At 36.9% G+C, this 26,759-nt stretch overlaps 1 long non-coding RNA gene across 1 annotated transcript in view; it reads right to left on the bottom strand.

Annotated features, from left to right (window-relative positions):
• Nucleotides 1-24,846, bottom strand: part of LOC131830439 (uncharacterized) — a 36,345-nt gene extending 11,499 nt beyond the window's left edge. Inside the window, exon 1 of the long non-coding RNA XR_009353164.1 lies at nt 24,620-24,846. This is a non-coding gene — a long non-coding RNA (uncharacterized LOC131830439). The remainder of the gene's footprint in view (nt 1-24,619) is intronic.
• Nucleotides 24,847-26,759: the final 1,913 nt, after the last annotated feature.

Below are 26,759 nucleotides of genomic sequence, written 5' to 3'. Positions count from 1 at the left end.
AGAGAAAAAAAAAAAAGTATTTCCCCTATAAAACATGTCTAGGGGTGCCTTAGTGGCTCAGATGGTTAAGTGTCTGCCTTCAGCTCAGGTCATGATCTCCAGGACCTCGGATTGAGCCCCATGTCCAACTCCCAGCTCAGCGGGGAGTCTACTTCTCCTTCTCCCTCTGTCTCTCCCCCTGCTTGTACTCTCTCTGCCTCTGCCTCTGTCTCTCTCTCTCTCTCAAATGAATAAATAAATCTTTTTAAAAAATGTCTATTTTTCAGATAGTAGTGATGTTTATAGAATGATTGGGTACAAGCTAATGAGTGATTGGACGTGACTTTCATGCAGCATAAATACCATGCCTTCTCATGTGTGATCCCTTATAGACCCAGATTGGTTCTTCTTCAATGCCTCCTCTTGGAGTTGTATCTGATTTTATTACCAGTTTTCATCTGAATCCACTGGAATGGAATGTTTGTGCATCTGTTTCTTGGCCAGGAATCTCTTGATCCTGAAAGTGTTGTGAGAAGAGTTGGCAAGGAGTAGTCAACTACACACACCATGATGGCAGAGAAAAGGAGGTATTAGGGGTATTTTTTTACACCAATAAAAAAAGATAAAAGGCAAGAAAGTATGATTATTAATAGATAAGTAATCTTGAAGAGCTGTGATCTAAGATTATGGGTTTCAGTATGTAATTTTATTAATTGCGATCTGACCTCCAGAGAAAAACATTATTTCTCTTGTATGAATCTTTAGTGACTCTGGACATGTGTAAACTATTGCCTTGTGATTTAAAAATTAAAATGATAAAATTCTAGTACTTCCATATTAGAGATGAAAGAAGCAGTTACAAGGAAATGAAAATTAATAAGACTTCCAATAACTAGAGAAATGTAATTGCCTATCAAAGTGAATGAGATTAACATTTATATGTAGGACATGAATGCAAATTCTAAGAAACATTTTTGTGTTTTTTACTTGCTAAAGACATATTCTAACTTTAATGCTGAACATATCATCCATACTTATCTTTGAAAGTTAAATACCCAAAAATATTTTAAAAATAAACTCTAAGTACTATATTCTAACTTTAATGCTGAACATATCATCCATACTTATCTTTGAAAGTTAAATACCCAAAAATATTTTAAAAATAAACTCTAAGTACTATAAGATCAAGTATTCAAGTTATGTAAATTGTGGGCCAGTGCACACTCAACATGCTTCAACTACAGCATTTAATTTTGAGATATTATTATTATTATTATTATTATTTTAATTTCTTATTTTTTATAAACATGTATTTTTATCCCCAGGGGTACAGGTCTGTGAATCGCCAGGTTTACACACTTCACAGCACTCACCAAAGCACATACCCTCTCCAATGTCCATAACCCCACCCCCCCTTCTCCCAACCCCCTTCTCCCAACCCCCTCCCCCCAGCAACCCTCAGTTTGTTTTGTAAGATTAAGAGTCACTTATGGTTTGTCTCCCTCCCAATCCCATCTTGTTTCATTGATTCTTCTCCTACCCACTTAAGCCCCCATGTTGCATCACCACTTCCTCATATCAGGGAGATCATATGATAGTTGTCTTTCTCTGCTTGACTTATTTCGCTAAGCATGATACGCTCTAGTTCCATCCATGTTGTTGCAAATGGCAAAATTTCATTTCTTTTGATGGATGCATAGTATTCCATTGTGTATATATACCACATCTTCTTGATCCATTCATCTGTGGATGGACTTCTAGGTTCTTTCCATAGTTTGGCTATTGTGAACATTGCTGCTATAAACATTCGGGTGCACGTGCCCCTTTGGATCGCTACGTTTGTATCTTTAGGGTAAATATCCAGTAGTGCAATTGCTGGGTCACAGGGCAATTCTATTTTCAACATTTTGAGGAACCTCCATGCTGTTTTCCAGAGAGGTTGCACCAGCTTGCATTCCCACCAACAGTGTAGGGAGGATTCCCCTTTCTCCCCATCCTCGCCAGCATCTGTCATTTCCTGACTTGTTGATTTTAGCCATTCTGACTGGTGTGAGGTGATATCTCATTGTGGTTTTGATTTGTATTTCCCTGATGCCGAGTGATATGGAGCACTTTTTCATGTGTCTGTTGGCCATCTGGATGTCTTCTTTGCAGAAATGTCTGTTCATGACCTCTGCCCATTTCTTGATTGGATTATTTGTTCTTTGGGTGTTTACTTTGCTAAATTCTTTATAAATTTTGGACACTAGTCCTTTATCTGATATGTCGTTTGCAAATATCTTCTCCCATTCTGTCAGTTGTCTTTTGATTTTGTTAACTGTTTCCTTTGCTGTGCAAAAGCTTTTGATCTTGATGAAATCCCAATAGTTCATTTTTGCCCTTGCTTCCCTTGTCTTTGGTGATGTTCCTAGGAAGATGTTGCTGCGGCTGAGGTCAAAGAGGTTGCTGCCTGTGTTCTCCTCAAGGATTTTGATGGATTCCTTTCGCACATTTAGGTCCTTCATCCATTTTGAGTCTATTTTCATGTGTGGTGTAAGGAAATGGTCCAATTTCATTTTTCTGCATGTGGCTGTCCAATTTTCCCAACACCATTAATTGAAGAGGCTGTCTTTTTTCCATTGGACATTCTTTCCTGCTTTGTCGAAGATTAGTTGACCATAGAGTTGAGGGTCTATTTCTGGGCTCTCTATTCTGTTCCATTGATCTATGTGTCTGTTTTTGTGCCAGTACCATGCTATCTTGATGATGACAGCTTTGTAATAGAGCTTGAAGTCTGGAATTGTGATGCCACCAACGTTGGCTTTCTTTTTCAATATTCCTTTGGCTATTCGAGGTCTTTTCTGGTTCCATATAAATTTTAGAATTATTTGTTCCATTTCTTTGAAAAAGATGGATGGTACTTTGATAGGAATTGCATTAAATGTGTAGATTGCTTTAGGTAGCATAGACATTTTCACAATATTTATTCTTCTAATCCAGGAGCATGGAACATTTTTCCATTTCTTTGTGTCTTCCTCGATTTCTTTCATGAGTACTTTATAGTTTTCTGAGTATAGATTCTGTGCCTCTTTGGTTAGGTTTATTCCTAGGTATTTTATGGTTTGGGGTGCAATTGTAAATGGGATTGACTCCTTAATTTCTCTTTCTTCTGTCTTGTTGTTGGTGTAGAGAAATGCAACTGATTTCTGTGCATTGATTTTATATCCTGACACTTTACTGAATTCCTGTATAAGTTCTAGCAGTTTTGGAGTGGAGTCTTTTGGGTTTTCCACATATAGTATCATATCATCTGCGAAGAGTGATAATTTGACTTCTTCTTTGCCGATTTGGACGCCTTTAATTTTCTTTTGTTGTCTAATTGCTGAGGCTAGGACTTCTAGTACGATGTTGAATAGCAGTGGTGATAATGGACATCCCTGCCGTGTTCCTGACCTTAGCGGAAAAGCTTTCAGTTTTTCTCCATTGAGAATGATATTTGCGGTGGGTTTTTCATAGATGACTTTGATGATATTGAGGTATGTGCCCTCTATCCCTACACTTTGAAGAGTTTTGATCAGGAAGGGATGCTGTACTATGTCAAATGCTTTTTCAGCATCTATTGAGAGTATCATATGGTTTTTGTTCTTTCTTTTATTGATGTGTTGTATCACATTGACTGATTTGCGGATGTTGAACCAACCTTGCAGCCCTGGAATAAATCTCACTTGGTCGTGGTGAATAATCCTTTTAATGTACTGTTGAATCCTATTGGCTAGTATTTTGTTGAGTATTTTCGCATCTGTGTTCATCAAGGATATTGGTCTATAGCTCTCTTTTTTGATGGGATCCTTGTCTGGTTTTGGGATCAAGGTGATGCTGGCCTCATAAAATGAGTTTGGAAGTTTTCCTTCCATTTCCATTTTTTGGAACAGTTTCAGGAGAATAGGAATTAGTTCTTCTTTAAATGTTTGGTAGAATTCCCCCGGGAAACCATCAGGCCCTGGGCTTTTGTTTGTTTGGAGATTTTTAATGACTGTTTCAATCTCCTTACTGGTTATGGGTCTGTTCAGGCTTTCTATTTCTTCCTGTTTCAGTTGTGGTAGTTTATATGTTTCTAGGAATGCATCCATTTCTTCCAGATTGTCAAATTTGTTGGCGTAGAGTTGCTCATAGTATGTTCTTATAATAGTTTGTATTTCTTTGTTGTTAGTTGTGATCTCTCCTCTTTCGTTCATGATTTTATTTATTTGGGTCCTTTTTCTTTTCTTTTTGTAAGTCGGGCCAGGGGGTTAACAATTTTATTAATTCTTTCAAAGAACCAGCTCCTAGTTTCGTTGATTTGCTCTATTGTCTTTTTGGTTTCTATTTCATTGATTTCTTCTCTGATCTTTATGATTTCTCTTCTCCTGCTGGGCTTAGGGTTTCTTTCTTGTTCTTTCTCCAGCTCCTTAAGGTGTAGGGTTAGGTTGTGTACCTGAGACCTTTCTTGTTTCTTGAGGAAGGCTTGTACCGCTATATATTTTCCTCTCAGGACTGCCTTTGTTGTGTCGCACAGATTTTGAACCGTTGTATTTACATTATCGTTTGTTTCCATGATTTTTTTCAATTCTTCTGTAATTTCCCGGTTGACCCATTCATTCTTTAGAAGGATGCTGTTTAGTCTCCATGTATTTGGGTTCTTTCCAAACTTCCTCTTGTGGTTGAGTTCTAGTCAGAGCATTGTGGTCTGAAAATATGCAGGGAATGATCCCAATCTTTTGATACCGGTTGAGTCCTGGTAGACTGGTAGAACACCGAGGATGTGTTCTATTCTGGAGAATGTTCCATGTGCACTAGAGAAGAATGTGTATTTTGTTGCTTTGGGATGAAATGTTCTGAATATATCTGTGATGTCCATCTGGTCCAGTGTGTCGTTTAAGGCCTTTATTTCCTTGCTGATCTTTTGCTTGGACGATCTGTCCATTTCAGTGAGGCGAGTGTTAAAGTCCCCTACTATTATTGTATTATTATTGATGTGTTTGTTTGATTTTGTTATTAATTGGTTTATATAGTTGGCTGCTCCCACGTTGGGAGCATAGATATTTAAAATTGTTAGATCTTCTTGTTGTACAGACCCTTTGAGTATGATATAGTGTCCTTCCTCATCTCTTATTATAGTCTTTGGCTTAAAGTCTAATTGATCTGATATAAGTATTGCCACTCCTGCCTTCTTCTGATGTCCATTAGCATGGTAAATTCTTTTCCACCCCCTCACTTTAAATCTGGAGGTGTCTTCGGGCTTAAAATGAGTTTCTTGGAGGCAAAATATAGATGGGTTTTGTTTTTTTATCCATTCTGATACCCTGTGTCTTTTGATTGGGGCATTTAGCCCATTAACATTCAGGGTAACTATTGAGAGATATGAATTTAGTGCCATTGTATTGCCTGTAAGGTGACTGTTACTGTATACTGTCTCTGTTCCTTACTGATCAACCACTTGTAGGCTCTCTCTTTGCTTAGAGGACCCCTTTCATATTTCCTGTAGAGCTGGTTTGGTGTTTGCAAATTCTTTCCGTTTTTGTTTGTCCTGGAAGCTTTTAATCTCTCCTTCTATTTTCAATGATAGCCTAGCTGGATATAGTATTCTTGCTGCATGTTTTTCTCGTTTAGTGCTCTGAAAATATCATGCCAGCTTTTTCTGGCCTGCCAGGTCTCTGTGGATAAGTCAGCTGCCAATCTAATATTTTTACCCTTGTATGTTACAGACCTCTTTTCCCAGGCTGCTTTCAGGATTTTCTCTTTGTCACTAAGACTTGTAAATTTTACTATTAGGTGACGGGGTGTGGGCCTATTCTTATTGATTTTGAGAGGCGTTCTCTGAACCTCCTGAATTTTGATGCTTGTTCCCTTTGCCATATTGGGGAAATTCTCCCCAATAATTCTCTCCAGTATACCTTCTGCTCCCCTCTCTCTTTCTTCTTCTTCTGGAATCCCAATTATTCTAATGTTATTTTATCTTATGTTGTCACTTATCTCTCGAATTCTCCCCTCATGGTCCAGTAGCTGTTTGTCCCTCTTTTGCTCAGCTTCTTTATTCTCTGTCATTTGGTCTTCTATATCACTAATTCTTTCTTCTGCCTCATTTATCCTAGCAGTGAGAGCCTCCATTTTTGATTGCACCTCATTAATAGCTTTTTTGATTTCAACTTGGTTAGATTTTAGTTCTTTTATTTCTCCAGAAAGGGCTTTTATATCTCCCAAGAGGGTTTCTCTAATATCTTCCATGCCTTTTTCGAGCCCGGCTAGAACCTTGAGAATTGTCATTCTGAACTCTAGATCTGACATATTACCAATGTCTGTATTGATTAGGTCCCTAGCCTTGGGTACTGCCTCTTGTTCTTTTTTTTGTGGTGAATTTTTCCGCCTTGTCATTTTGTCCAGATAAGAGTATATGAAGGAGTAAGTAAAATACTAAAAGTGTGGCAACAACCCCAGGAAAATATGCTTTAACCAAATCAGAAGAGATCCCAAATGGTGAGGGGGGAGAAAGGGGATAAAAAGAGGTTGAAAAAGAAAGAAATAAAAAAAAAAAAAAGAAAAAAAGAAAAAAAAAACGAAAAGAATTTTAAAAAGGAAAACGAATAAAGAAAAATATAAAAAGGAAAAAATATATATATTAGATAAACTAGTTTGAAAACGTTAAAAAAGGGTAAAAGTTAAAAAAAATTAGATTAAGAGAAAAAAATGAAAAAGAAAAAAATTAAATTAACTGCAAGACTAAAAAAATTACAGGGGAAAAAAAAAGAAAAAAGAAAAAAAAATCACAGGGAGAAAGCCATGAGTTCCGTGCTTTGCTTTCTCCTCCTCTGGAATTCTGCTGCTCTCCTTGGTATTGAAACTGCACTCCTTGGTAGGTGAACTTGGTCTTAGCTGGATTTCTTTGTGATCTTCTGGGGGAGGGGCCTGGTGTAGTGATTCTCAAGTGTCTTTGCCCCAGGAGGAATTGCACCGCCCTTACCAGGGGCCGGGCTGAGTAATCCGCTCGGGTTTGCTTTCAGGAGCTTTTGTTCCCTGAGCGCTTTCCGTAGAGTTCCGGAGGACGGGAATACAAATGGCGTCCTCTGGTCTCCGGCCTGGAGGAGCTGAGAGCCCGGGGCCCCACTTCTCAGTGTGTCCTCAGAGAATAGTGCCCAGTTACTCCTGTCTGCCTGACCTCCGGCCGCACTCCGAGCTCACGGAGCCTGTGACCAGTTTAAGGTAACCCCGAGCTGTGAGCTTACTGTTGGCTCTTTCTCTGTAGCCGGCTTTCCCGTTCCAATATGCACAAGCTCTGCGACACTCAGACACCCCCGATCCTTCTGTGACCCTGCGGGACCTGAGGCCACGCTGACCCCGCGTGGGCTTCGCCCCGGTCTAGCCTCTGGAGCGATGTCCCTCAGCAGAACAGACTTTTAAAAGTCCTGATTTTGTGCTCCGTTGCTCCGCCGCTTGCCGGGAGCCGGCCCCTCTCCCCGGGGTCTATCTTCCCGTCGCTTTGGATTCACTTCTCCGCCGGTCCTACCTTTCAGAAAGTGGTTGTTTTTGTTTCCAGAATTGTTCTTCTTCTTCTCTTCCATCTGCCGATGGATTTGCAGGTGTTTGCAATCTTTAGATAAGCTATCTAGCTGATCTCCGGCTAGCTGAAGTAGTCTCAGCCTGCTACTTCTCCGCCATCTTGACTCCCAATCGAGATATTATTTTTTAAATTCACAAAATTTCTGTGGCTTGCTTCTGGGTATTTATTATTTACCCAGAATTTTTGGACATGAAGTTAATTTCACATTATAAATGAGAAAGTCTTCTTTTTTAGATACAAAAGTCTTTCAGTTAATGCCAAAACCCATATAATTGTTTTGACATCCGATTTACTCTACAGTTTTTTGATGATTATTTGTTGACATCGCTCAGCTTTAGTTTACCCTGCTCTCTTTGAGTATAATCCAACTTATTTTTTAACCCCATTTGAAAAGATTTCCTTAGGCCAATAGAAACATTTTTAGATCAAGCTGGAGAAAGATCGTAAAGGAAGTATGTGTTTGTTCTGCCAAATCATTAATTGCAGAATATTTGAGTTACAACCAGCACCTTAAGCAAACAAGGCTGGCATGCAGGACCACAGTTTTCGAAGATGGAAAAGACCCCAAGAAACTGACTTGCATTTCCTGTTTAATTCAGTTGCCAGAGATTGGGTTTGATGAAAGCTAACCACTCTAAATTTTGGATGTCACACCTCTGCATAAATTCAGTGGCTTAAGGAAAAAAAACATTTATTATTAGGTCACAAATCCATAGGTTGGCTGGGAGGATTTTCTGGTCTTGACTAGTGCCTAGGCTCTCCCACATATTTGGGGTGGACTGGATTTGGGGTGATTTTTAATGGTCCTGACTGATACTTCATCTCTTTTACATCTGTCTCATCTTCCAGCAAACTAGCCTTAGCATGTCCTTCTCATGGATGTCAGGGAACAAGAGAACAAACCCAATTTGGCAACTGATATCCAAGCCTTTTTGTCTGAGCAAAACCCTTGCCTGACCTCACAGTCAAAGCAGGAGGACCCTGCAAGGCTATTTGGCAAAGGGCATGGACTTAGGAAAGGGCTTGGACTCAGGAAGAATTTGAGCCATTTTGCAATTTGCAACTGTGATTGTTTTAGGGTCATATTCACCATCACAGAATATGTGTATATACCTGCTCTACTGCTTCCAGAAAGTAGAACTACTTCAAAGGTGTTAATACCTCACAGGGGAGTACAGAGTTAAAGCTGTCCTACCTTATGGCACCATGTCCCATAAACATTGCACTCAAATACTCAAAGCTCATATTGTTGACTAATAATAGGAAAGATGCCATTTGGGAACATTATTCTGATACTAAGGTCTGCTGAAACTTTAACAACAATGCAATTCATATTTTTCTAGATTTATCTCTTAGGAGAAATAAAGAAAACACAATTAAATGTGGAATTATTGCTCTCAAGCAACCCATTTGTGAAGGATAATGATCTCACCTAGAAGATAAAAGTTTTCATGTGATTAGATTCTTCAGTCTATGAAGCATTATCAAACACCTGAGAGTAATATATAAAAGACCTTCTTTCACTTCCTTGGGCTAATTAAGAGGAATGGTGTCTCTAAGATCTTCGCTTACAGATCTTCCACAAGTGCCTCAATGCTGGTGTTCTCAGTTACAAGTAGTGACTCACAGCTGCTGGGTTTTGTTCCAAATCATGCAGTTTATTTTCAAGATGTAGTATGAATTTTTTTTGTTGTTGTTAGGCTCCATTTGCAAGCAAACACCCTAATTATTCAGCTCATAAATTCTGTAACACAACTGCAAACACTTTTTAATATTTCCATTTTCTTCTATCCCATAAAAAGTCTAATTGTTAAAAGTTCTACTTAATGATTTGCCATCATGTGGATACAAACAGGCTTCTCCCAATTTTATAGTCTTATGGTAAGTACTCTGTTTCATGAAATTCTAAATTTTCTTCAGTTCAATTTAGTAACTTCAACATAAGTAAAAACACTGTGAGATATCTAATCAAGAGTAATAATAGTGAAGATTTATTTGGTAATTATCATGACTTGGGAGTATATCTATATACATCTGTCTACTTCTACATACAGTGTAATTTTTGCAACAATTATAGACCAGGATATTATATTTGTCAGTAAATTGAAGCTCAGAGCTGCCAGATTTCCTAGAGGTCACTTCTCATAGGTGAAGCAGAAGATGATGCTTATTTTGTGATTGTGCTTATTCTGGGAACGCCTTCCTGCACTGTAGTCAGGAAGTTGCCTCGAGGTGGAAAACCAGGATTGTAGGACTCCTTCATTACTCTTTTTACCTGGTATCACAGTCTGGTACTACTACCTCTTGTCCAATGTCTGAAAACTACTGTTTTATATAATCTTTTCAGTTTTCTATTTGTTTATCACAAGAACATTAAGTCTAGCTCCAGTTACTTGGGCATGATAGAATTCCTCTGGAATGTTGTTTATAGCTGCCCAACTTTTCTTTTTTTTTTTAATTTTTATTTATTTATTTGAGAGAGAGACAGTGAGAGAGAACATGAGCGAGGAGAAGGTCAGAGGGAGAAGCAGACTCCCCATGGAGCTGGAAGTCCGATGTGGGACTCGATCCCGGGACTCCAGGATCATGACCTGAGCCAAAGGCAGTCGTCCAACCAACTGAGCCACCCAGGCGCCCGCTGCCCAACTTTTCAAGAAGAAGGAAGATGTAAAGGAACTTGAAAGGGTCTACCCACAGTATTCCCCATGGCTTTCCACTCTGATCTTGAAAACCATCTGTTGGGTCACCATTGTCTAAATATCTCACAACCTTTGGGAAAGTCTCACTAGCATTCCAGGCTTACAGAATCCTAGTCCGGGTCTTATACCTAGGATGGTTTGGGGGTAGTTACTCTTGATCTGCCTGTTATATACCTCCATAATACTGTACTTTAGAATTTTGCTTTCTTCTCCATCTTTAGTTGTGAATCTCAGGTCATCAAATTATACCAGCTCTTAATCATCATTGTAAACCATCTTTTCTGAGATACAGGTGGGTTTTGTTAAACTGTTAATGTAGACATCCCTTTATCTCAGGGATTTTTGTTGACATTATATATTCAAATTCTTTTTCTGATCAATTGGTTGGATTCTCTCTTATGAACCCTGTTATCTTCATATTAGTTCATTTTTGCCTTGCCTTGATATCTGATTTTCTTTCAAATTTCTTTGATTGCTTAGGCTTTTTTCCTGCAATCACTTATCTCGAGTCATTCTTCTATGGTATTATCTCAGTTTTAAAGTATACCTATTCTGTACTTTCTTTTTTTTTTTTTTTTTACTTCTGTAATAGTATTATTTTGAGCCTCATATCATTTCATTGACTCTGTCATTTCCAGTTTTGATCTCATTCTCTTGTTTTATTATCTTGTATTTTAGTGTTTTTTTTTAAAGATTTATTTCACAGAGAGAGAGCACAAGTAGGCAGAGCAGAAGGTTGAGGGAGAGGGAGAGGCAGACTCCTGCTGAGCAGAGAACCCCATGTGGGGCTTGATCCCAGGACCCTGGGATCAAGACTGGAGCTGAAGGCAGATGCTCAGCTGACTAAACCATCCACGAGTCCCTGCTTGAGTGTTTTTATTTATTAAATTCTCATTTTTACTTATTTCTCCTATGCTGTAAAACACTAGTAGGAACATTTTCTCTGTTTTAGAGCTAACATCTTTTTCAAAATTGTTCTGTCTTGTATATGATATATATATATATTTTTTTTGGGAAAGGTGGTTTAGTGTTTTTGGATGTCTGTGAGACCATTTCTTTGAATCTCACTGGATCTAAACAGTTCATTTCTCCTAAAATATTATGAATGATTTCTTCACTCTCCTTTCCATCTCTGACTCTGACAGGTCTGTGTTTCTAGCCAAGCTGCATTTGGGGGCTTTGGGTATTTTGTTCTGTTTACTTTTCTGTTGCTTGTTTAGGAGGCACCAGCCAGAGAGCTTCATGCAGTCTTTGTTGAGGGGAAAGGGCTCTTTGGAGAATTTTGTGACTCCTCTACAAATGTTTCCTTATCTGGTAGACACTAGGAGTCCTACTTTCACAGACGTGTTGATCAGAGTTTTGGGGCTGGAGGGGAGGTATACACACCTTGGAATTTTAGATCATTTTTCAGTTTATGAAGGTTACCTGGAGTCTATGTTGTTTCCCAAGAGCTATTTTCTCTTTGCTCTTTTTCCCTTTGCTCTGTTTTACTTTACTGTACTACTTTCCATCATTCAAGTTAAAAAATAAAATAAAATAAAATAAAATTGCATTAAATTAAAATAGGTAGTATTTGTGAGTTTAAATTTTCTGGTAATAATGTGTCTATTTTTCCTCATGTTCTGAAGTACTTCCCATTATTTTTTCATTAGATTTATGCCACATTTATTGCCAAGGAGTTTAATGCAGTAGGTCTCCTCAGCCCAATTTTTTTGTATAAACATCTCCTTCCAATCTGTATAGCATGATTTCATGACTCTTAGTACTTTATTTCAGTGTCAGTTGTTCTATGTATGCACTTTTGCTTTTGACTGTAAGCCAACTCATTCTATTTGGAATTAGGTGAAATATGTAATTTAAAAACAAAATCACTTCTTTGGAAACAAGATGATATATTCTAAATCCTTGTTATAATGGCAGCTTTTATGCCAACTGTCAAAATATTTTCCCCCACCGTTAAAAAGCAGTTCAAAATATTTTCATTCTCTGGCTTTTTAAAGCTAAATGTGATTAAAGTAAAAATTAAATTGAAATATAACACATGTTAGTTTTATTCAGCCAAGTGGTCACTGTTTTATAGAATTTTTCAAATAGAAATTAAGCTGACAAATGAGGACCCATTAATGTGTATTTTAACGTTCTTTGATTTTGCCATTATGCCCTTGGTCTACATGGAGAGATAGTATAATGAATAGCTCTGTCAAAATAAGTTGAAGGGATGTCATTGGAGATGAAATCCACTTTATCAACCTGACTTATCTTTATGAAAATCCAAAGAAGAAAGTCTGCTCAAGTCATAGCATCTAGAAAAAGTGAGCTACCCCTGAGAATAACATTATTATTTCAATCCTGAGTTGGTACTTAAAGGTATTGGGAATTACAGTATATTTCCCTTTCTGATTTGGCTATTCAGAAACTCCAAACAACATTGTGACTTATTTCTACTAACTATGTGAGATCTTAGGCCATGTATTTCAGGCGTATATCTTTCTCAGGTTCTATTTCCTCTCTCAATTCTCATTTTTCCTGCTTTAATTTTCTTACTTTTTCAGTTGAAGTCTCTAGTACTCATAAAATTTTTGGAGTTGTGTTAGGCATAATAAATCTAATTAAATATTTAACTGTTTATTCCATTATTGGTGAACTGTATTTAGATATATAATAATTTAGTGAATATAATTACAAAGTCACTTTACTCAAAGTAAAACTTCAGTATATGTATATTAATCTTAGCCCCATTTAGGATTCCAAAAAAGGAAACATCTTAATATACAACAATAAAGGAGTTGTTAAATATTGTTTATGTATATGATTTCTTCCAAATAATATTAAATAAGGGGAAATATTCATTGCAGAGCATATTAAAATAATGGGATGTGAAACAATAGTACATATTATCATATGATCTTAATTTAGTTGATATAACATGAATAGAAAATGTCTTCAAGTACATATATCAAATGTTAGATATTACTCATGAGTGTTATTAATAGGTGATTTGTATTTTGTTGTCTATAGTTTTCATGCATTCTACAATAGGTATCTGTTACTTTTATTAACAGAAATATATACTAATTTAAGTTAACTTTTAATTTTCAGTTTACTGCCATAATAATAACATGTATATTGTGTAAAGATATAACAGTATTATTTTGTTAATTCAAGACATTGACTTAAATCCTACTTCCACCCACACCTTGCTAAGCTGACTAAACGATACAAAGAACTTACATTCTGAAGAAATTGTGTTTTTCTTCTAAAATTATCCAGAGATGGTTCTCCTTTTGGTCAGAATTATTGATTTTTTTATCATAAAGATTGACATCTGAAGTGTCAAAGTCAGGGGCACCTGGGTGGCTCGGTTGGTTAAGCATATGCCTTCGACTCAGGTCATGATCCCAGGGTCCTAGGTTAGAGCCCCACATCAGGCTCCCTGCTTAGCAGGAGACTGCTTCTCCCTCTGCCACTCCCCCTGCTGTGCTCTCCTGCTCTCTCTCTCTCTGTCAAATAAACAAATAAAATCTTTTTTAAAAATTAAAAAAAATAATAATAAAGCATGAAAGTCATATTTATAGGTATTCAAAATGACCACTTGTATCTGGAAATTTTCTGTAACTTGTAAAATAAGTTGACAGAAATGTCAGTGATAGAGACTCGCTCTTCCTAAACCAGGCTTATTCTGCAGCATGCCAATTCTAAAGGAATTGAACTTCCCTACACTGCTGAATTTTGTATTTGTACTCCACTTCACTGGCTTTTATGTGCTGAAAAAGTAGTGTGGAAAATCTGGTAGTGCAAGATACACCATGATTAGAATGCTACCATCTTCTTCCATGCATAATTATGCTGTTTCCATTTTCCTATTATTCTGTTGATGGAGTATCATTCTCCACATGTTGAGAACATATAGACTATATTTTATTTCAGAGAAGATAAACACAAGAGAGAATTGTCATTGCTAATGTTGAGCTATGAGTGACTTTTTCTCCTCAACAAAATTCACACTATTTTTAGTGCAGCCTGGGTAATTTTCTTTCTTTCTTTCTTTCTTTTTTTTTTTTTGTCTTAATCTTTTTTTCACAATAGAAAAATTCCCTCTTCTGTGTTGGGATAAATGTGCTTTCTTCCCTTTCTTGTCCAGTCTACATTCATAGCCAGAATTATTACTTTAGCGAGACTTTGGTGTGGCGGGGGGATGGGTGTGCGCGCATGTGTGTGCACATGAGCACGTCTGAAAAAAGAGGATGAAAAAATTCTAACCGAAGCATATGTTGTTATATCAAATTATTTTAACACTCTCAACAGTATAAGTCAACATTTTAAAAAGATTTCTTCTTTAATCTATACTATTAAGTTGTCTGACATTCCCTGATAGTGTCAGTGTCTTTGAACTTCCAGTAACACACAGAAGAATTCTTTTTAGCTAATGTTTTTTGGCACTAGACCTTAGTAATAGCTTTAGATGGTATTACTTAGTTATCAGTTTTCTTTCCTTTGCTTGTTATCAAAAGTTTTGTTTCATTTTCATAATAATACCATGAGACTGTTCAGATTTTTTTCCCCAGAGGTGATTTTATTTCATTAAAATATATAGCAAAAGTAGATTATTCTCTTAAGTTTTGTGCAAACTTTAGACAAAATGCAAGCCAAATCTCAGTTAAACAAATGTTTTCATTTTCAAAAGTGTCATAAAAATACACATAAATGAGAGAATTTTAATATCTTTGGACTTTCTCATGCACTTAAAACATTGCTTCTAAAGTCTCAGTCTTTTTGTCTCTTAAGATTCATTTAAGGATTTGCATTTCATTTCTAAAATGTTGTAAACATAGAAGAAGCTTAGTGTGTTTGAAAGAAGGTCATTTTGTGTTTGTGGACAATTAACTACTGCTCTTGCAATTACACCAACCATTACCCCCAAATATTAATGCTCCCCAGCCCAAATATAGGCTTTCAAAGATAATATTGTGTTTCTCTTTGGCACATAGATTCTTAAATTAATTGCCTTTTCTTTAAATGAATTCTCAAATGCCCACAAATAGAGGAAAATCCATCTTATTTCACCCATTTAAAACAAACAAACATAGTAGTTTTTTCTTTTTTGTTTCTCATTTCTCTTTCGTTTTCTTTGCATCAAGTCTCCTTGAAAAGTTTTTCTATTCACAGTCTCTGATTTCTCTCCTTTTGTTCTTTCTCAAACATTCCCACTAGCTTTTATCTCTAATGCTCCACTAAAGGGACTTTTGTGAAGGGCACCAGTGATCTCTGTGTAGTTAAGTCCAGTGCCATCTCTCAGTCTGCAGCATGGTTGACATGTCTGCAGCTTTGACACAATTGAGCCTTCCCTTCTTAAGTAACTCTTTTTGGCTTACAGGAGTTTCTCTCCTCAGTTCCTTTTGCTAGCTCCTCCGCATTTCTCCAGCCACTAAACAGTGGCGTGATCAACACTCCATCTTTGAACTTCTCTCTCTTTCTGTTTTCCTTTTACGCTACATCTAGTCTCATTGCCTGAATTCCCTCCAGTAAACCAGCAATGCCTCAGTATATACAACTTGTCTGAAACTCCTTTGAATGCCAGACTTAATATTACCCATTGCCTAATCTAAATCTCAAACTTAATGTCTAAACTTGCCCCTCCTATAGTCTTTCTTCTTCATCTCAGTTAATGGACACTCCATCCTTCCAGCTGATGACACCAAGAAATCTTGAAATCAAACTTTAGCTCTCATATTTCACATTCACTTCAACAGTACATACTGTAGAAACTACCTTTTTAAGACACATTCAGTGCTCTTGATCTGACCAAGCTGCCATCATCCTTCAGCTAGATCACGAAAACCTTCCACAGTCTTGCTTTTTTCCTTGCTCTCTTATTTTGCACAATGCCTCTGGTGAACTTGTAAAAATGTAAAACCATTTCACCCCTCCATTCAGAACTCTCTAACAGCCTCTTATTTTGACCTCAAAGTCTCTAGGATATGACTACCCTGGATGCTCTCCTATAATATCTTTTTTTAAAAAGATTATTTATTTATTTGAGAGAGAGAGAGAGAGAGAGAGACCATGAGAGAGGAGAAGGTCAGAGGGAGAAGCAGACTCCCCATGGAGCTGGCAGCCCGATATGGGACTCGATCTTGGGACTCCAGGATCATGACCTGAGCCAAAGGCAGTCACTTAACCAACTGAGCCACCCAGGCGCCCTCCTATAATATCTTTAACTCTCCTCCAGCCACACTGGCCTCCTGGATTTTCCTTGAAGTCTTCAGGTGTATTCCCACCCCCGCCCCCAAGAGCCTCACACTTGTTTCTCCCTTTGTCTGAAATGTTTTCTTCCCAGATACCCACAAAGCTCATTTTCTTACCTCCTCAGGTCTTTACTTAAATATCACATTTTTGGTGACACCTTCTCTGGATCTCTTTTAAATTTGCACCTCCACATGTCCTCTGGCTCATCTCCCTGCTTCATGCCCCTATTTCAGTCATCACCATCTTTCACACTACATATTTCTTTGTTTTTTGTCAGTCTCTCCCCAAAACAAGAATGTAAGGTTGAGTTTTAACTCTTTTGTTCAGAACTGTATCAACAAAACTTAAAACAGACGCCTGGGTGGCTCAGTTGGTTAAGCAGCTGCCTTTGGCTCTGGTCATGATCCCAGCGTCCTGGGATGGAGTCCCACATCGGTCTCCTTGCTCAGCAGGGAGCCTGCTTCTCCCTCTGCCTCTGTCTGCCATTCTGTCTTTCTGTGCTCACTCTCTCCATCTCTCTCTCTGATAAATAAAATCTTTAAAAAAAAACAAAAGCAGAGTCTGAAATACGTTGGGTACACAGTAAATATTTGTAGGATACATTAATGAATATAACAAAACAGTGACCAGTGTAGCATGTTTTTAACTTTGGAGTGAATTGTATTATTTTGGATAATAGATTTAATCTTCAAAAATATTTTGCATATGCTGATAGAAAATTTAGGTTTATTATATTGTACTTCCATTACCCTACCTACACTAAATAGACCCTTTATAAATTGGATGAGTAAAAATTTTGCTGCATATGAATACAAATGAAGAGATAGGCTAGGACACATGAACAAAGTAAGAATAATCAGGCTAGGATTTAAAAATGTATTATGTAACTAATGCTGATTTCACTGAGTCAAATTAATAGGTGGGATAATGAATATAAAATGTGTAGGATCTTGTTCCTTAGGAAATAAAATGGAAGTGTTGTAGAGCTTTGTTTAGAGACATCTTGAGAAAATGAAATAGTACCAAAATGACATACTGAGAATGATTTTCTTTGTAGTGTCATGCTGCCTTTATGAGGCCGTTTTCTAGGCAGGCTTACCTCTGAGTTTTGATATACATTTTAGTTTATCTATTTTTAGAAGAAACACATTTCTTTTTCATGAGAGAAGTATGAACTAACGCCAAAAATATGTCCCTGTTAATGTTCCCTCAGCCAGGATTCTGCCGTCTCTAGCCAGTCTGGTTGTCATTCTGAATTCATGGTAAGAAGACCTGGCAAGGAGTCTGCAAACAGGAGTTGTAGTTTAAGTTCTGCTTATCCCGCCCTTTCATCACCTACTACCCATATCCAATGTTCAACCATAACAGACTTTAATAACACATTTAAATGTTGTGGAATAAGATCCCTGTGTATACAAAAAAGGTCGTTAGTGTCTTAGTAGGAAGTATATTATGATTATTTGCCAGGGGTATCATTGAAAAGATTCTTAATTTGTATGAAAGGTTGGGTAAATATCCTCCAAGTTCTATTTTAAGTTTCTAGATTTGATCATCTTTATAAGTTATCTACTTACATACTACATTGTAGCATTTATGCAAGGAAATGGAATTTCATTCCTGGCCCTTATTTATAGTGTCTGTTTATTGGAAAACTGTAATTGAAAAAAAAAAAACCACATTTTTTACTCCGTGAATTTTGCATGAATCAATTATAAAGGCTGGAAGCAATTGACAAATACTTTCTATAACAAAATGATAGCTCTCGAATATTTTTTATCATAAATGATACGTTGCAGAAATGTACTTAAGAAAGAAAACTGGCTCCAGTTGAAGAGCAATATAATATATCAGTTGGCCAAGTCTGCTTCTTTCTAAGAGAAAAGGTGGCAGAATATGAATTGTTCTCTGGAAATGTAGATTAAAAACTAAGAAGTATTTTGATGTGCACATATATCAGCAGCCTCACTAATAAAAATGGGCATCTGGCATTTGTGCTCCTTAAAAGAAAAATTAGCATACATGTAGTATTTTGGCCAGAGTACAATACACATAAAATAAAAGTTTATATAACTCAGTCTATGAACATCAAATAAATTTTGAATCAGCATATGTTTAAATCTTGTATAGATCCTGTATGAAATTAATAATAATTAACTTTGGACATCAAGGCAACACTAGATCAAGAATTACTATGTTTGATTAAAAAGCATATTTGGGAACTTCCATTTTAGATCCAACATGTTCAGAGTTTAGGAGTCACCACTCCATCTTAACAAGTAAAAAGCTAAACAACAACAATAGCAGCAAAAACTGAAAAAAAATCAATAATTCTTCTTAGATTCATCAAAAAATGATGTCATGGGGGGGCGCCTCGGTGGCTTAGTGGTTTGGGCCTCTGCCTTCAGCTCGGCTCATGATCTCGGGGTCCTGGGATGGAGCCCCACATTGGGCTCTCTGCTCAGCGGGGAGCCTGCTTCCCCCTCTCTCTCTGCCTGCCTCTCTGCCTACTTGTGATCTCTCTCTGTCTATCAAGTAAATAAGTAAAAATCTTTAAAAAAAAAAAATGATGTCATAGGGAAAACTGCTATCCTCCAAACTGGAGAGACCATCAGGTAGAGAATCGGACTTGCTGGAGTAGAAAACCTCAAGCAGGCACCTTTGTAGGAATTACTACTGGGGTAGAAAACTGTAACTGATGAATTGCTAAAGGCACTGTGTAGTGTGGACAAGACTGAAAGTTAACAACTCCAGCAGAACTTCGTCACTGGGGAGCCTCCACACTTCTATGCATTTCACCTGTAGGACCTTCCTAGTAAGTACTGGAGAAAAATTCCCTCAGACTTCTGTCAGAGAAGAGAAGGAACCATTTTGATGTTTGCCTGGGCAATCTTGTCTTCTTAATGAGGATAAGTTTTTCCTGATCTCGGGAGAAGCTATTTTACCGAAGACTAATATAATATGACTTCCCAGAGCCTAACCTATCTGGGGGAAGGAAAATATACCACTCCAGCACTCTGTAGCCCACTTGTCCCACATAATGAAAGAAAAAATTCTGAGAAGTACCCGATGAAATTTGCAGTTCAGCAGCACAGACTTCCGAAAAGATGGACCTAATCACAGATAGAACACATTCTCCACCAGCAAACCTTAAATTATATACAGGCCTATTTGCTACAAATTATTTTATCCAGTATAGAACAAAAATTATAAGATACACCAAAAAGCAAAAATTATAGTTTGAAGAGATAGAACAAACATCAGATCCTGAGTCTAATATGGCAGGAATGTGGAATTATTAGACCAGGGATTTTTCAAAAATATAATTAATATGCTAAGGGTATTAATAGAAAAAAGTAGACAACATGCAAGAACAGATGGATAATGTCAATAGGCAAATGGAAATCTCAATAAATAATTTTTTAAATTATGAATTTAAAAACACTGTAACAGAAATGAAGAATACCTTTGATGGACTTATTAGTAGACAAGACAGGGCAGAGAACTAAACCTCTAAGCTTGAGGATCTCTCAATAAAAATCTATAAAACTGAGAAGAATGTGAAAAAAGACTGAAAACTCAAAACGAAATATCCAAGAATTATGAAATGACTACAAAAGGTATATACCACATTATATTCTTTCAAGCCAGATTCTCTGATATAAAATTCAAGCAAGCACAGCCAAGGGACAGGGAGGAGTCTTTATAACTGATTCACTTTAAGAAAAACGCGCAGACGTAATAACTATGAGGAATGGCTGCCTGGGAAGAAGAGCCCCACCTCCAGTGAATGAAACACAGAACACGTTTGTGACCTCAATCTTGTTCTGTCTTCATGCAAGTAATCCACAAATGCTGATCTTTTCTTTCTTCTTTCACTTTAGTTTTCTGAGGATTAGCTATTAGATACGATGTAATGCCCCACCAATATATTTAATTGTCTGCCTTGTACACCAAAGTTCTCTCATGTTGCTCAGGCCTCTTCTAGTCCTTTGTGTTACTTTGGAACACTTAATTACTCCCACATAGATCCCTTCAATGGCAACAAGAAAGTCACAAAGCAGCTCTCAAGGAAGCTGATTATTTTCATTTTGCTCCATTGCCTTTGGGGGAAGCTGTCTCCACAAGATTCTCATTGATGTCAGAACAGTAGAGCTTAGCCTTGTCCTATATTGTGTGCCTGGGTTTATATCTGGCCAAGAATAGATGCCACCACTTTTCAAACAGCTTCAGCTTATAAATCTTTAAACACATTTTACTGAGTTTCCTACCCAACCCCCAGCCCAATACTTAGGAAAATGTGTCTACATGTTTGTGTTTCATGCACAGATAACAAAGTATCTAATGAGCAGTATTAAAAGCTGTTTTATCCATTGAGCTTATTAGGAGTTTTAAAATATTTTGTTCTTGTTTTTTGAATTTTGACTTATATTTGCTTTAACTCAGTAAATCATTTCAACATGCATATTAGTGCATTCTTGATATGACTAGAAAATGACTTTAGTAATATAGCTAATCACAGCTAATCACTACTGAAAATATAAGTAAAATTTACTGCAGGGTACAAGTCAGTTCAGCACATATCCTATTTGACATGATGGAAATGTGTGGAAAATGATTGAGGAAAAGAAAAAATGATTACTGTAGGCCCCTTAAGTAAGTCTTTTCAGAAGACATTATCGAGGTCAAAATCATCCCATTTAACCCACAAAAGCAGAGAGTCTATGTTGTAGGTAGAATTCTAAGATGGACTCCCAAGTTTCCCAGCCTATGATGTATAGAATATATGTTTTCCTCTCCCCTTGTACGTGGGCAGACCTATGAATATGATACAATAATCACTCACTTGATTAGACTAGATGATAAATGTGAAAGACTTTTGAAAGATATAATTAAAGTCCCAAATCATTTGACTTTGAGATAATCAAAACAGAATGAAGGTAGAAGATAACAATGGTAAGGGAAGAAATAAATGAAATAGAAATTTATTTTTTTTAAGATTTTATTTCTTTATTTGATAGAAAGAGACAGCCTGTGAGCATAAGCAGGGGATGAGGGGCAGAGGGAGAGGGGGAAGCAGGCTCCCCATGGAGCAGGGAGGCCAGTGTGTGGGACTCAATCCCAGGACCCTGGGATCATGACCCAAGTCAAAAGCAGATGCCTAACAGACTGAGCCACCCAGGTGCCCCAATGAAATAGAAGTTTAAAAGATAGTAGAAAAGATGGGTGAAAGTAAGAGTGGGTTTTCTTTAAAGATAAACAAAATTGACAAATCTTTAGATTAAACTCACAAGAAAAGAGATGACTCATACATAAAATCACAAATGAAAGGGGGAAACATTACAACTTATAACACAGAAATATTAAAGGTCATAAGAAACTATTATGAACAATCATATGCTGACAAATTAGGTAACCTAGAGAAAAAATAGATAAATTCCTAGAAATATGCAACCTACCAAGATTGAATTAAAAAGAAATAGAAAATCTGAATATACCAATCACTAGTAAGGAGTTTGAATCAGTAATCAAAAGTCTCCCAAGAAAGAAAAATGCAGGACCAGATGGCTTCACTGGTGAATTCTGCCAGACATATAAAGAAGAATTAATGCCAAACCTTTTCAAATATTCCCCAAAAATTTGAGGATGAGGGAGCACTTCCAAACTCATTTTATAAGGCCAGCATTACCCTGGTACCAAAACCAGACAAAGACACTACAAAGAAAGAAAATTACAGGCCAGTATACCTGTTGAACACAAATGAGAAATTCTTCATCAAAATATTAGCAACCACATTGAGATACCACCTTACACCAGTTAGAATGGCAAAGATTAACAAGACAGGAAACAACAAATGTTGGAGAGGATGTGGAGAAAGGGGAAACCTCTTACACTATTGGTGGGAATGCAAGTTGGTACAGCCACTTTGGAAAACAGTGTGGAGATTCCTCAGAAAATTAAAAATAGAGTTACCCTATGATGCAGCAATTGCGCTACAGGGTATTTACCCCAAAGACACAGATGTAGTGAAAAGATGGGCCATATGCACCCCAATGTTCAGAGCAGCAACGTCCACAATAGTCAAACTGTGGAAAGAGCCAAGATGCCCTTCAACAGATGAATAGATAAAGAAGATGTGGTCCATATAGACAATGGAATGTTACTCAGCCATCAGAAAGGATGAATACTCAACTTTTGTATCAACATGGACAGAATTGGAGGAGATTATGCTGAGTGAAATAAGACAAGCAGAGAGAGTCAATTATCACATGTTTTCACTTATGTGTGGAGCATAAGGAATAACATGGACGACATTAGGAAAAGTGAATTGAGGGATATTGGAGGAGGAGATGAACCATGAGAGACTGTGGACTCTAAGAAACAAACTAAGGGTTTAGAAGGGAGGAGCGTGCAGGGATGGATGAGCCTGGTGGTGGGTATTAAGGAGGACCCATTGCACGGAGAATTGGGTATTGGTATATAAATAATGAATCTTGGAATACTGAAAGAATAAAATAAAATTTAAAAAATATATTAGCAAACCAAATTCTACATTACATCAAAAGGATCATACACTGTGTGACCAAATGGGATTTATTGCAGGGGCAAGAATGGTTCAACATCTACAAATTAATCACTGTGATGCACCCCATTAACAAAATTAAAGATAAAAGTCATACAATCATTTCAATTTGTGCAGAAAAATTAATTTGACAAAATTAAAAATTATTTCATGATAAAAACTCAGCAAACTGATAAAAAGAATGTACCTCAGCATAATAAAGGCCATGTGCAGCAGCTAATAATACTCAATGTTGAAAAGCCAGAAGGTTTTCCTCTAAGATCAGAAACAACACCAGGATGCCCACTGTCACCACTTCTAGTCAACACAGTACTAGGAATCTTAGCTAGAGTAATTATGCAAGAAGAAGAAATAAAAGGCACCCAAATCAAAAAGGAAAGAGCAAAATTATCCCTGTTTGCACATGACATGATTTTATATATAGAAAATCCTAATGACTCTATCAAAACACTGTTAGAATAAATGAATTCAGTAATATTGCAGGATACAAAATCAACAAACAAAAAATCTGTGATATTTCTATACCTAATAACTATTGGAAAGGAAAATTAAGGAAATAACACCATTTACAATAACATCTAAAACAAGATAATACTTAGGAATACATTTAACCAAGAAGTAAAAGCTGTCTACACTGAAAAATGTCAGATGTTGATGAAAGAAATTGAAGAAGACACTAATAGATATTCTATGTTCATAGATTGCACAAATCAATATTGTTAAAATGTACTACCTAAAGTGATCTACTAAGCTGAGGTAATCCCCTTCAAAATTCTAATGGCATTTTTCATAGACAATCCTAAAATTCATGTGGAATCACAAAAGCTCCCATATGGCCAACTCAATCTTGTGAAAGAACACAGCTGGAGATATCACGTAGGAGACTACAACGTAAGCATTCACACCAAAAACAAACCAAAAAAGGTAAATACGTAAAGTGATGGCTATGTTAATTAAGTTCATGGTGGGGGATCCTCTCACAACATGTAGGCATATCAAATCACATTATAATACTTCAAATATATAACAATTCTATTTGCCAGTTACACCTCAATAAAAAGATAATCTTGAGTGGGCCTGATCTAATCAGATGTACCTTTAAAAGGAATTAAGTTCTTTCTAATGAAAGTAACTGAAAGCATCAAAGAAATTCTTTTGTTGTTTTTGAGGAGTAGCTTCTGTGGCGTGAGGGGGTCAAGTTGACAAGAACCTGAGGCAGGCCTTGGCAGCTGGCAGTGGTTCCAGCCAAAAGCCAGCAAGTAAACATTGCAGTCATACATGCAAGAAATGAATTCTGCCAACAATCCTAAGGAATATGGAAGTGGATGTTTCCCTTGTTGAGCTTTAGATAAAGATGGATCTAATGGATTTATTGATTTCAGCATGGCACAGAAGATCTAACCAAAATATGCTGGACTCCGGACCCGTGATACTGTGAGTTATTTGTATTGTTTTAAGTTGTTGAGTTTTTGGTAATTTGTTGCACAGTAAAGAACACACAGTCTGTGAAGTAGAAGTATTTCATCCTTGAAGGACTCTTACCTTCACTCTGTCTCCAGAATCTAGTCAATGGTCCTTGGTGAGATTCTTCACCAGGAAGTCACAAATGGCTTTCGCAGCCTCCTTGTTTCCAGCTTTTCCCCCAACACAAACCTTTCCCTTCAAGCACATTAAATGTCTGTGCCCAGAGTAGAGTAAGACACACTCTCATTATTGAACCATATCACATACTTTGCTTTGCTTTCTTCATGGAATGTTCTCCCTACCTACTCTTCAAAATCTAGATCAAATGTCACTGCCCTTATGAAGATGTCCCGGGTCTCCCTTGCTATTTGTCATTCCATTATGCTGTCATAATAAATAAAAATTTTTGTGTAAGTCTTCTGTAGCAGAGAAGTATTGGATATATCTTTACATAAACAAACACAATGACTGGCACATATTGGATTTTAAGCAACTGGTAACTATTTGCTGAATAAATAATATTGGGTGAATTATTTGTTGAATAAATGAGTGAATAAATAGATATGAATCAGGACCCAAATTAATCACAGTGTAAAAATTAGAGTTGCCATATGAAACTATTGAAATAGGTATGGTGCTGGTTTTCTTTTTTTTTAATGTTTTGATCTCATAACATAGAGAACTTCATTCTGTCATCACTTGTGGCTTATATGGCTTGCAGCATCACTAGTAAGTTAAGGTTCAATGAATTTTAAATCCAAAACTGTTAACAATTGTAAACTCGGCTTCCATTCCTTTCACCCCTAAGAGTCCTGATAGTTGTAATAGTATTACTACTAATAATCATGATAAAAACAAACACATAAAGCATACTTTGTTTAAACACTTTCTATGTATTAGCTGATTTAGTGTTTATAGTAACTTATAATAACCCTGTAATGTAGATTTCATGTATTACCAATGAGGGAATGAAGGCACAGAGAGACTGAATCATTCTAATAGTGTTAGAGCTAGAATTTGAATCCAGGCAGTCCGACTTTTTGTACTCATGGTTACCTGATTTCTACCTTGTAGTACAGTAACTGTGTTACCTCTTTAATGTTCAAGTGATGGTGATAGTGAAAGTGCATTGGTTTTTTGCATATATTGATTTGGTGGAGGGGAAACGAGTGCAGAAGATTCCATGGACTTTTCTCCACTCAAACCTACTTGACTTGGCTATCAGCTTGCTATCCATCTGACCTTAGAATTCAGAATATTCCTATATTCTAATGAAGCCTTGCAAGTACCCTGTCAAAGCTTCCTGTGCTTTTTCATTTTCTGCCGTAGAAAACAAGTTCGTAAGAGCTGCTGTTTGTTGAAAACTTACTCATTTAGACATGACAATTTTAAAATTACTTGTAAAGCCCCTGATTATGTCTCTCAGCACTTCCTAGCTGAGGGGAAGGGAGTACAGATTTGTTTATGGTATTTTTAGAGCCAGAAATATCTAAATCTTTTCATGGAGTGAAAGAAACAAGGCCATGAGCTCTCAGAGCCGCTTCCGGAGGCCCTGGATCAGCAGCAGGTGGAGTGGTTTCCAAACACCAAATTACCATTTTTTTCTTACCCTTCTGATCCCCTTGGCAGTTCTCTTGTGAGACAAGAATAAAAGGTACAGGCGCATATTTGATCTCTTTTATATGGGTGATTTCCATAAAATTTGGAAGTGTGATGGGGGCCAGAGATCACAAAATGGGAAAAAAGCTTTTCACAGGCAAAGGGCAATCTTAATTAGCAAAATCATTTCATTTTATCTCTTGACAGTTTCGAAAGCATACTCTTTGGAGGCATACCTGAAATAAAATTTTCTATTGTTTTCTCATCCTTGATAAAGCTCTGAAGTCGTTTTTGTTTTTCTTTTTTGGTGTTTCTGCCACCCTGGTCTGCAGTCTGTAGGAGAATCCATGAGCTGCTTTTGCATTTAGTACACATTCAGTGATATATTCCTTATTGCACAGAACTGGCACGATTTTTAGTATTTTGAAAACAAGCTTTGCAAAAGATAGTATTATCCTATGGGTGATAATTGTCAGCAGTATAGCCAACACAATTTTTTCTAAACTCAGTGCAAAAGGAATTTGTTTACACAGATTCTATATTCATGTCAAAGGGCAAAACTTCAAGAATAACAAAGACAATACTCAAATAGAACAGGAAGGGGGACTTGATCAACAGA

Source organism: Mustela lutreola, chromosome 4 (genome assembly GCF_030435805.1).
Source record: "Mustela lutreola isolate mMusLut2 chromosome 4, mMusLut2.pri, whole genome shotgun sequence".
In the NCBI taxonomy this organism is placed as follows: Eukaryota; Metazoa; Chordata; class Mammalia; order Carnivora; family Mustelidae; genus Mustela; species Mustela lutreola.
Note: the sequence above shows the minus strand (reverse complement) of the source record. Positions and strands in the feature narration are given on the sequence as shown.